Source organism: Argiope bruennichi, chromosome X2 (genome assembly GCF_947563725.1).
Source record: "Argiope bruennichi chromosome X2, qqArgBrue1.1, whole genome shotgun sequence".
In the NCBI taxonomy this organism is placed as follows: Eukaryota; Metazoa; Arthropoda; class Arachnida; order Araneae; family Araneidae; genus Argiope; species Argiope bruennichi.
The window spans coordinates 14,157,387-14,166,749 of NC_079163.1; positions in this window are offsets into that span (position 1 = coordinate 14,157,387).

Genomic DNA, 9,363 nt, shown 5'->3' on the forward strand with positions numbered 1-9,363 from the left:
AAACAAAAAACGCATGATATTTATTCATAAGTAACACAAAACTTCGCGAATAATTGAACCAGCAGCTTTCAAGTAAAAATAAAATGACTACAGAAATTAATTTTACATAAGGAAAAGTATACAATTTAATTGATCATGAAAATGATGTTTGTCAGCTTCAAGGGAATTAATTGGTAATACTGATTACTAATTTTTATCATTATTTGCGCTTTCCCGTTTGGACCATTTGGAACTGATGTGTTACAGATTATACATACGACGCTAAAAGTTTTGCCATTTGATGTGAATGCTACAATGCAGATCAGAATATTCGACAACGAAAATCTCACAAATATAAATATCAGTGAGTCATCCGATTTCTTTTTAGCCATTTATTCAACGAATTCCTAATTAGATGGCACATCCTATTTTGAACATTTCTTATTGATTTAATTTCTATAGTATTATAAAGAGGATTGAGATGTTAAAACGTTTTTTTTATCTAAGATAATTTTGCATTTTAATTTATTTAATTCTTTCGCTTAGTTGCAGATTTCAAATTAAAAATTTAGTAATTCTATGTGCGAGTCAGACTCGTCATTGTATGTGAAGGGGTTAAACATTGCTATTAATTTTATTCAAAAAATTTACACGTTTTCAGTTTATTTTAATATTTTCAGTTATGTTCATAAATGGCAACCGAATATACTGGAAAGCTCGATCGTCTAAAGATAAAACAGTGACGATTCAAACATTAAAAATTCCCTTCACAAACATAAACAAAAAAAATTATCAATCATATAACAGTTCCAAGAAATGCGTTTTGAATAATTATATACATTCTTAATTCAGCTAACTAATAAAATTGCTATAAACATAACTCAACAAATAACAATATACTAATCTATAATATAAAAAATGTTTTTTTTTCGATCTTGCGAGTGCTGTGCTGTAAGGTTTTTTAAAAAAGCTAACAATTGCAAGATCGAAGCTTTTTATTCGGGCACGTTATCTAGAAAAAAAGAAAACCAAGCAAATTTTCCGTATCACCTACAGAGAGCAATAAAACTTTTCTTGGTAAATATTAAAATGTAGGGACCTTTGTAAGTGGCTAGAAGACTACAAGAAACTGAACGTGGATCCACTCGCATTTCCCTTCTTGGCCTATTACCCGGTATCTTAACTACGTTACCCGTTGAATAAAATCTCTTTTTACGGCTAACCCCACATTTGCTATTCTACAACAAAAGCCGAGACCTAGTAATCGATTTGCATACCGAGAAACCTGAATGCTAGCATCACAATTCACCTGCGCTATTTTAGATGGACTGCTGTAATTACTAGGATAGTGCGTGCCAGACTCCATAAGCATTTTAGTGTGACTAGTCGTTTCACGTCAATGGCTGCCTACACTTATGTGTCACTTCCCTGTTCTCGTATGTATTTTTCTTCCTATTGCCAAAGTGACGTTTATAGTATTCCAAGCTTTAACGAATAGCCATGACCTAAAGAAACAGTCCGATTCCTCTCAGTCACAAAAAGACCACTCGCTAATTTTAATGCGGATACAGTAGTCATTCTTGATTGCCTTCTTTATTAATAAAAATATGGAAACCTAGTTATGTGTTTTATTATTTATGTGGGGTAATTTATGTCAGTAACAGCTGGGTTCCAGAACTTATTTGTATGGATTTCATGTGTAAAAGGATAAAAGCTTATTGATGACTTCCTTTTTATGGGCTTAGGTATTTTAAGGTAATTTTAAGAGCTTTGATGACTTTATTTTTGTTTTAAAATGATTTATCAAAGGTAAAAAATAAGCATTCATCTGATTGAAAAGTTTTCCATTCATTTCTAAAGAATACTGCAGCAAAAGTAATTATGGGAAATATGATTGATTGGGAAACTATTGATCTACTACTGTAGTAATTTTATCATTTATGTTTTGTTTTCAATAGTAATGCTTTCATAACATTACAAGGCTAAGTATAATTATAAGGCTTATAAAAGAAAATTTAGTGAAATAAAATGTAAAATAGCTAATTTCTGTAAACTTTCACGAATAATATACTTTCATTGACATTTTTTTTTGTCTCTGAACGTTAATTAGTTACATACTTAGAATTTTTGATGAACATATATTTCTTTCCCTACGAGGCAGAAGGTAGGATTGAATATTATTACAGTATTTATTATTAAAATTAGGAGTAGAAAGTTAAATAAAAAAAATAGAATTATTTCAATTGCCTTTTCTTTTGAAAAAATATATAACAATTTATTAATTTGTTTCGGAATAATCAGACGATTAAAATTTGAGCAAATATGAAAACTTCAAAATATTTTCTATAAATGACTCATCCATCGAAGTTTATCCATATTTTTAACTTTATTTTGGATTTCATGCAAAGAGAATGTAAAAAAAAAAATGCATTTCATTTATTATTTTGGATTTGAAGCAAATAAAGAATTTAAAAAAAATGTATTTCATTCATTTTTTACAAATTTGAAATCTATTCAAACATCAATAGCACTGGGATTGCATTCTTTGCATACTGTCAGCCATAATTTTACAGACATTTCTTATAAGACGTTTATGGTTTGTTTTGTAAGAAGCATTGAAAGCTGAAATTTTTTGCTTTCCATCAGCTCACCGGGAGACATTCTGAAACTTCATAAGAAATTATACACATTTACTATTAGATCACAGCGATTACATTTTGAACTAGGCAACAGAAAGGAATAAATAATAATGTTTGTCGTAGGTTTACAAAAAATTCAAATATAAAGAAATTTCTGGGTGATATTTCCTGTAGTGCTAAAACAAAGAATGATCTCATTTTTCCTCCATCATGTACAGTTTTCACAAATTATTGCTCGAATTTTATTAAATAATACCATGATAAATTAAAATATCAATTTTATTTCGATAAAAAATTAACAAACACAAATATTTTAACATTACACTTTATATTATAAGTTCAACTGGTTAGTAACATTCTCTATATTTGGTTATGGAAACTGTTTTATTTTTTAAATGTTTCTTCTAGTATGCTTTCTTGTCTGTATATTTTTACTGATGTTTTAAGCATCTAGCAGTAATCTGTCATTACAGTTTCATCCCATCTTCTTCGGAAACGCCTTTCAGTATCCTTTACATTATAAATGAACCTCTCTCCTGCTTCTTCGTTAAAAATTCTTAAATTATCAGAAGAATATTTGTCATAAGAATGGTAAATGCGAACTTTTATGATGCTCCTCTTGGATCATGAGTGCTGTCAACATCCATTTATTAGGCTTCTTAATTCAAATCTTTCGTATTGTGTTTATAATCTACGTTATATGTTTCTTTTCAGTTTCATTAGTAGTGTTTAAAGGAAGCATAAAGTAAGATTTTTGATTTTTTAAAATATTTCTCAACTTAATTTGGTGTTAGGTAATTTTAGGTACTTAGAACAGAGGTATTTGAAGCATTCTGCATCGTTTGGCAGAACTTTTCCCAACTTTTTTAAGCACTAGCATTTTGTGAGAGAAAACTTCCCTGGTGAAAGAAAACTTTAATAAAAGTAAATAAAAAATAAAAAGTGTTTAGTGTATTATGAGGTTGCAATCAGTTTTCCAGAAAGGAATTATGTTTGAACGCCAATAAGCAAATAAAGCATGGATATTTCATACAGCCTGAATACTGACCATATACAATGAATAAAATTTTGACAAAATCACAAATAATCCAACTTAGTTGATCAAACTTTTTGCAGAATTACTACAAAACCTTTTTAGATTTTTTTTTACGATGTAGTGAACATCTACAGAAATTGAAGCTAAATTAATGCTTTTGAGCAGCTTTAAAGCTATTTTTTGAGAAATTTATAGCAAAATAGTTTAAATAAAAGAAATTTTATTCATTTCTTAAACATCCCATTAGTCCCAAAACATCAATACAACAAATAAGATTAATCGCTTATAGACAAATTGAATAAAATATATCTCTCTATGAGCATACGATTAAATGACTCTTAAAATATTATGAAAACAATAATTAGAAAATGATCAAAATGTTTAAGAAATTTCTGAAATTACAATTTTGCTATAATTTTTGACATAATCTTTCAATTTGCAAAAAAAAAAAAAAAGTTAGACGTGATGGAATTCATTAAATATTTTTTTTCCGCTTCTTGCATGCAAAAATTTTGTAGAATTCAGGCAAATCAATTGGTTGTAGGCCTGTGTAATCAATACTGCATATAAATTAAATTTGAATTAAAAAAAGCTAAGAATACGCATATGAGTTAACTCGTTTTTTCATAATTCACTTTTATGTTCAATACCGAAAACATAGCCTATGCCATGAAATTTCTGCGTCAAACTTCCGATCAACAATCTGCTATTAGCCGTGTGTAAATGTTTGTACATCTGATGGTATCAGTGAATAGTGGGATATTGGATCTGGTGAGACCTATCAGCTGACTGCGATCAGTGGGGTAACTATATAACTAGTTGCAGCAATGTTCGAACTCCTGCTACTGTTAGTCGTCCTAAAGCATGATAAGGCATTCTACTTAACGTAATCTATTCACCGAGGACAACTAGTGACACCACTGAACGTCGAATGCAGTTGCTCTAGCATAACAAACATCGATTGTGCACCTGCTCACAATACGGTATTTCTGTTTTGCTGTTTAGTAATTTTTTTAATGAAAATTTAATTTCAGCAGAAAGTGAAAGGTATAATACGACTATTTGAAAGTAGGATCAAATATGGAGATTTAATTTTTGTTAAAAAAAATGTTGATATTTGGTAGTCGAAGATTGAAACCTATTCGGACATAACTAAAAAACAAAATTCTTGGAACAACGAAATTTATTCTGAAGGTATTTTATTCTAAATTATAAAAAAGTTACTTTTCCAGCTTCCATTTATCTTTAATTACATACAAGAGGGAGAATTATAATTTATATAAAAATATTAGAAACAAAAAAATAACATCTTACCATCTAATAATAGGTAACAGTGTATGTTCAAGAGAGTGATGCCACTTTATGAAAAATATTGGGTAAATAACTTCACATTCAGGAACAATATTTTTCAACTTCTGGTTGACAAGATATGTCATTCTAAGCATTTCTATAAAATTTTGAATTGAAATTTTGTAACTGTTTTAATCCAATAATTTAAAAATTCATACTTTTCAACGATAATAGTTATTACATTTATTATTTATCACTTTTATAATTATTCAACTGTTTAAAAATTAAATTTCCAGTATATTCATTTATCATATCAATTAAAAGTTATTTTATGAATAAAAATGATTAATATTGTAATAAAACTATCTGTAAAAGATTTTAATTGAAAATCATTTAAAAATAAAACATATATAGTATGGAACACTGATCACCTGGTTGATAGACTACTAAAATACCATATATGCGAATGAATCAGTCATTAATATTGAAGAATTGCTAGTATATAAGCTATTTTGAAAAATTGACGGTTGTGTATTCAGAATTGTTTAGATATTAAACTTTAATATTTTATTGAATGACGTTTTAAAAATATGCAATTAATATACCAAGCCTTCTTCAAGAAATGTATTTCCCAACCCATAATTTTCGCCTGTCAATCAAAATTGGGGAAATGAAAAATGAGAACTTTAATTCAGTAAGGTAAAAACGTTATGAGCATTGTGCTGACGGATAACTTTTATTTATTTCAGTCATTTCTCATCCAGTATAATTTAAAACTCAAAAATGTAACTTTATGAAATTCATATTTTGAAAGATGGCATTTGGGTTAGAAAAAGAAGTGATGATATTGTTTATCTGAATACTTTCTGAAATTTGGTTTCAGATCCTAAAAATTCTATTTGCCTCCATTTACCTCTTCCATAATTCCATTAGTCAAGAAAATATGCTACCACGAAAAGCCACTAACTCTATTTATTCTAATACGGTGCTGTACAGCAATAACAAATTCGATCAAACATAATTAAACATGATTCAATGCCGATAAGACTTAGAAATTTAAAAATTTATAAGTAATTCAAATTCATAATAAAATTTTAATGCCTTAACATGCAAGAATTATTCTCTATGTTCTATTATTATTGTTATTATTCTCTGTTATTAAAAAATTAAACTTACTATATAATAGCATTTAGATAAGAAAAAAAATTCAATTTCTAGAAGTTTTCCTATAAAAATGAAAAGAAGTTTAGAAGTTATTGTAATTCACGTTTTTACAAATTCGGATGACTTGAATTATGAGTTTAATATGTTTAAATTCGAAAAAGCTCTTCTCTAAAATTTCCTTTTAACATGATGTCATGATGTTAACGTGATGTACATTTACCTTTATATCTAGTTGCCTCAAGCGACCAGATGATTCACCGGGAATATTGGTTATATTTGATTTCAAATAAATCGTTTAGATATAACTTCATGTTAATGATTCCGACTAATTGTTTAACATTAAAGACGTGTTATTTTAATTGTCTTACTTGAGTTTCTCTTTATTGTGTACATGAGCCTTTCTAACCTAGACAGTCCCATAACATCTTAGCGCTATTAAAAAACATAACAATATGTCCCATCTATCTTCTAAATTTTGCGATATAATAACTTAACTTTTTCATTTGTCTTATAAGCTTTTTAGATATTTAAGATAATCTTTCTTACTTATCTTTAAACAATGGAAGAAGTCAAGTGGTTGATGTGATGAAACAATAAAAATGATCTAAATTTCACTGTAACAATGCAATTTATAGTTGGAAATAAAGAAAAAATTGTATATAGAAAATTACCAAAATTTGCAATTCTATCAAATTAATATTATTAAATTGAGTCTTTTAAATTTTAAAGGTGACTGTGTAAATGGCGTAAAATTTATTTCTTTGCAATAATATTTTTGGAAGTTATCACGTAAAAAAGAAAAAGCTTGATTTTTAATTAATTAATTTCAAAAAACTCTCTCTAAAATGCATATTTTCATATTCTATTCATGCCAAATTTCTGACATATCAAACGGTCTGGTCTGTAGAGCGATAATAACACACATTTTCTACTTTATTATTGATAAAGATAAGAATTTCAGCTTTCGAAATTACTCGAAATATTCAAAATTGCACAGATAAAATTCACATCTCCAGAGTGATTATTCCAGTTGAAAGAGAAAATATCTGTTATAGGGTGGAAATTGGTTTTTTTTTTTTTTGCTTTATATTGTTATTTTTTGAACAATATTCTATTCAGAGATAAATTTTAATTTTACATCATCAATTATCCAAAATACCTTCTGCTGCGTGTCTAAGATTTTAAAATGTTTTCAGCTTTGTTACAATAACGTCCCGTTTTCAAGGAACAACAGGGCTATATCGGAATGGACCTCGTCATTTCAAGTCCCTGTTTGATGACGAAAACTGCGCGTGGGTTTACATTCCAAGCTTCCACAACGTACCGGTGGGAGAGCAATTTACCCCGACGGATTTATTGTCTATTCCGAGTTAAGTTTAGTTATATTAATGTCCTGTTTTTAAGGCAACACTAGGGCTATGTTGGGACGGACCTCGTATTTTTGAATCTTGGTCAGATGACGAGGACAACACCTGAGTTGGCATCCCCTCTCCAAATTTCCACACTACCCCAACGGGAGCGCATTTGATCTCGACGGATTTAACGTGCACCAAGCCCGCTTACACGAAGGTTGTTCGGTGAAATCGGGTTTCAAACCTGAAGCCCTCCGGTTTCGCAGCTGAGACCTTACCACTAGGCCACCACGGCCCTGAAATACTTTGAATATGCATTTATTTAACATGAACTTCAACAATCTTAAAACCCGGATTTTTTTTCGGATTGGAGGGCTAAAATAATGTTTGTCGATGTTATGCTTTCATTTTGAAACTGAATGCAATAAATTACCCAGAGAATTACGAAAATGGCTCACATCTCTGAAATAAACTTTATCTAAAATATACAAAGCATTAGTGTGTTTTCATCAAGACTGTGCATCTACCTGTGATGAGTCACAAAGAGCATTTAGCCGAATTAAACAAAATATGAGTAGGCCTCATTTTTTATTTAACCCATTTTTTTCTAAAAGAATCAGAACTTATCCTGAAACACTTTGTTTAAGATCTCATTAATATCAGCGCTTCCAGACAGAGATTGATGTTAATTTAGTTACATCCAATATAAAGAGTAGTCATTTTCTGGTCAACTATAAATTTTGTCACTTCAGCTGACACACAGACTAAAACAATTTGTCTCTTCAGTGCCATCATTTATCAAGAAGAGAGCAACCTTCTCACAACAAAAGCGTTTGACATTTACAGACTTGACTCGCTAAAGCCTATGTGCACTCTACTCTCCTGCCATCGTTCAATAGCGTCTCTGTCCCTAAAAATGTCTTCTTGTCATGTATCATTTTATGTATGATATCATCTATGGTACATCAATACAATCGCCTGCAATCAGATATATTAACGTCCTTATCAAAAGTCACTACACTCGCCCATAATACTAGGGGAGGGTGTAATAGAGAACAGCTGGGTACGCCCTCTTCGTGTACCCTGCCGCTTTCATGATCACTCCTCTTTTTTAATCTCACGCTTTCCGCTTTCCACTGTTCTCGCCTCTTCTTATATTATGTATGCTTTCCATTTGGGAAATGCGGTGCTCTCTATGGAATATTCCTCTGACCTCTAACCATATGGTTGCTGAGAGTTAGATACATAGCTCATAAACCGAGACTGTCAGATAAATTCCCTCTGATGAACTGATATGTATATCAGGAAGGCTTTTTGTTGCATGCTGTATTTCGAAACGTGTTATTTATGGAAAGTGTTTCTGATTTATCCGATGAATGATAGTACAGAAATAGGGGAGTGCCAAAATAAGATTGATTAAAAATTAGCTGTGTAACATATAAAGTGAAACTGTTTTTTAACAGATGCCCTAATACGTAATTCACTAATGATTTTGTTAGCTGCTGTACTTTGTAATGCATTATTTACAGGAAAATATTACTTAATGTTATTTGCTACTTGAGGTGTAAATAGCAAAAATAGATGCAAGAAGGAGTTAGCTTCGTTATGCATTTACTAATCACATTAAAAATTAATTAATGCTCAATAAAAACAATTTTTTACGCATTTAAAGTACACGAAACATTTTTTTACTAAATTCTAGCCAATCAGATGCTAATTCAATTCCATTTGTTTTTGCACTTTGTACTTTTTGAGATGTTTATCAATATTTTTGTTAAACTAAGCTTAACAAAAAAGTTATTATCAGATGAATTTTGTCATTATGATTTGTATTTAAATAAGAAGTTATAATTTTTTATAACATTATTTTCAAATTTTCATTTGCGAAAAATTACTTTAGTTT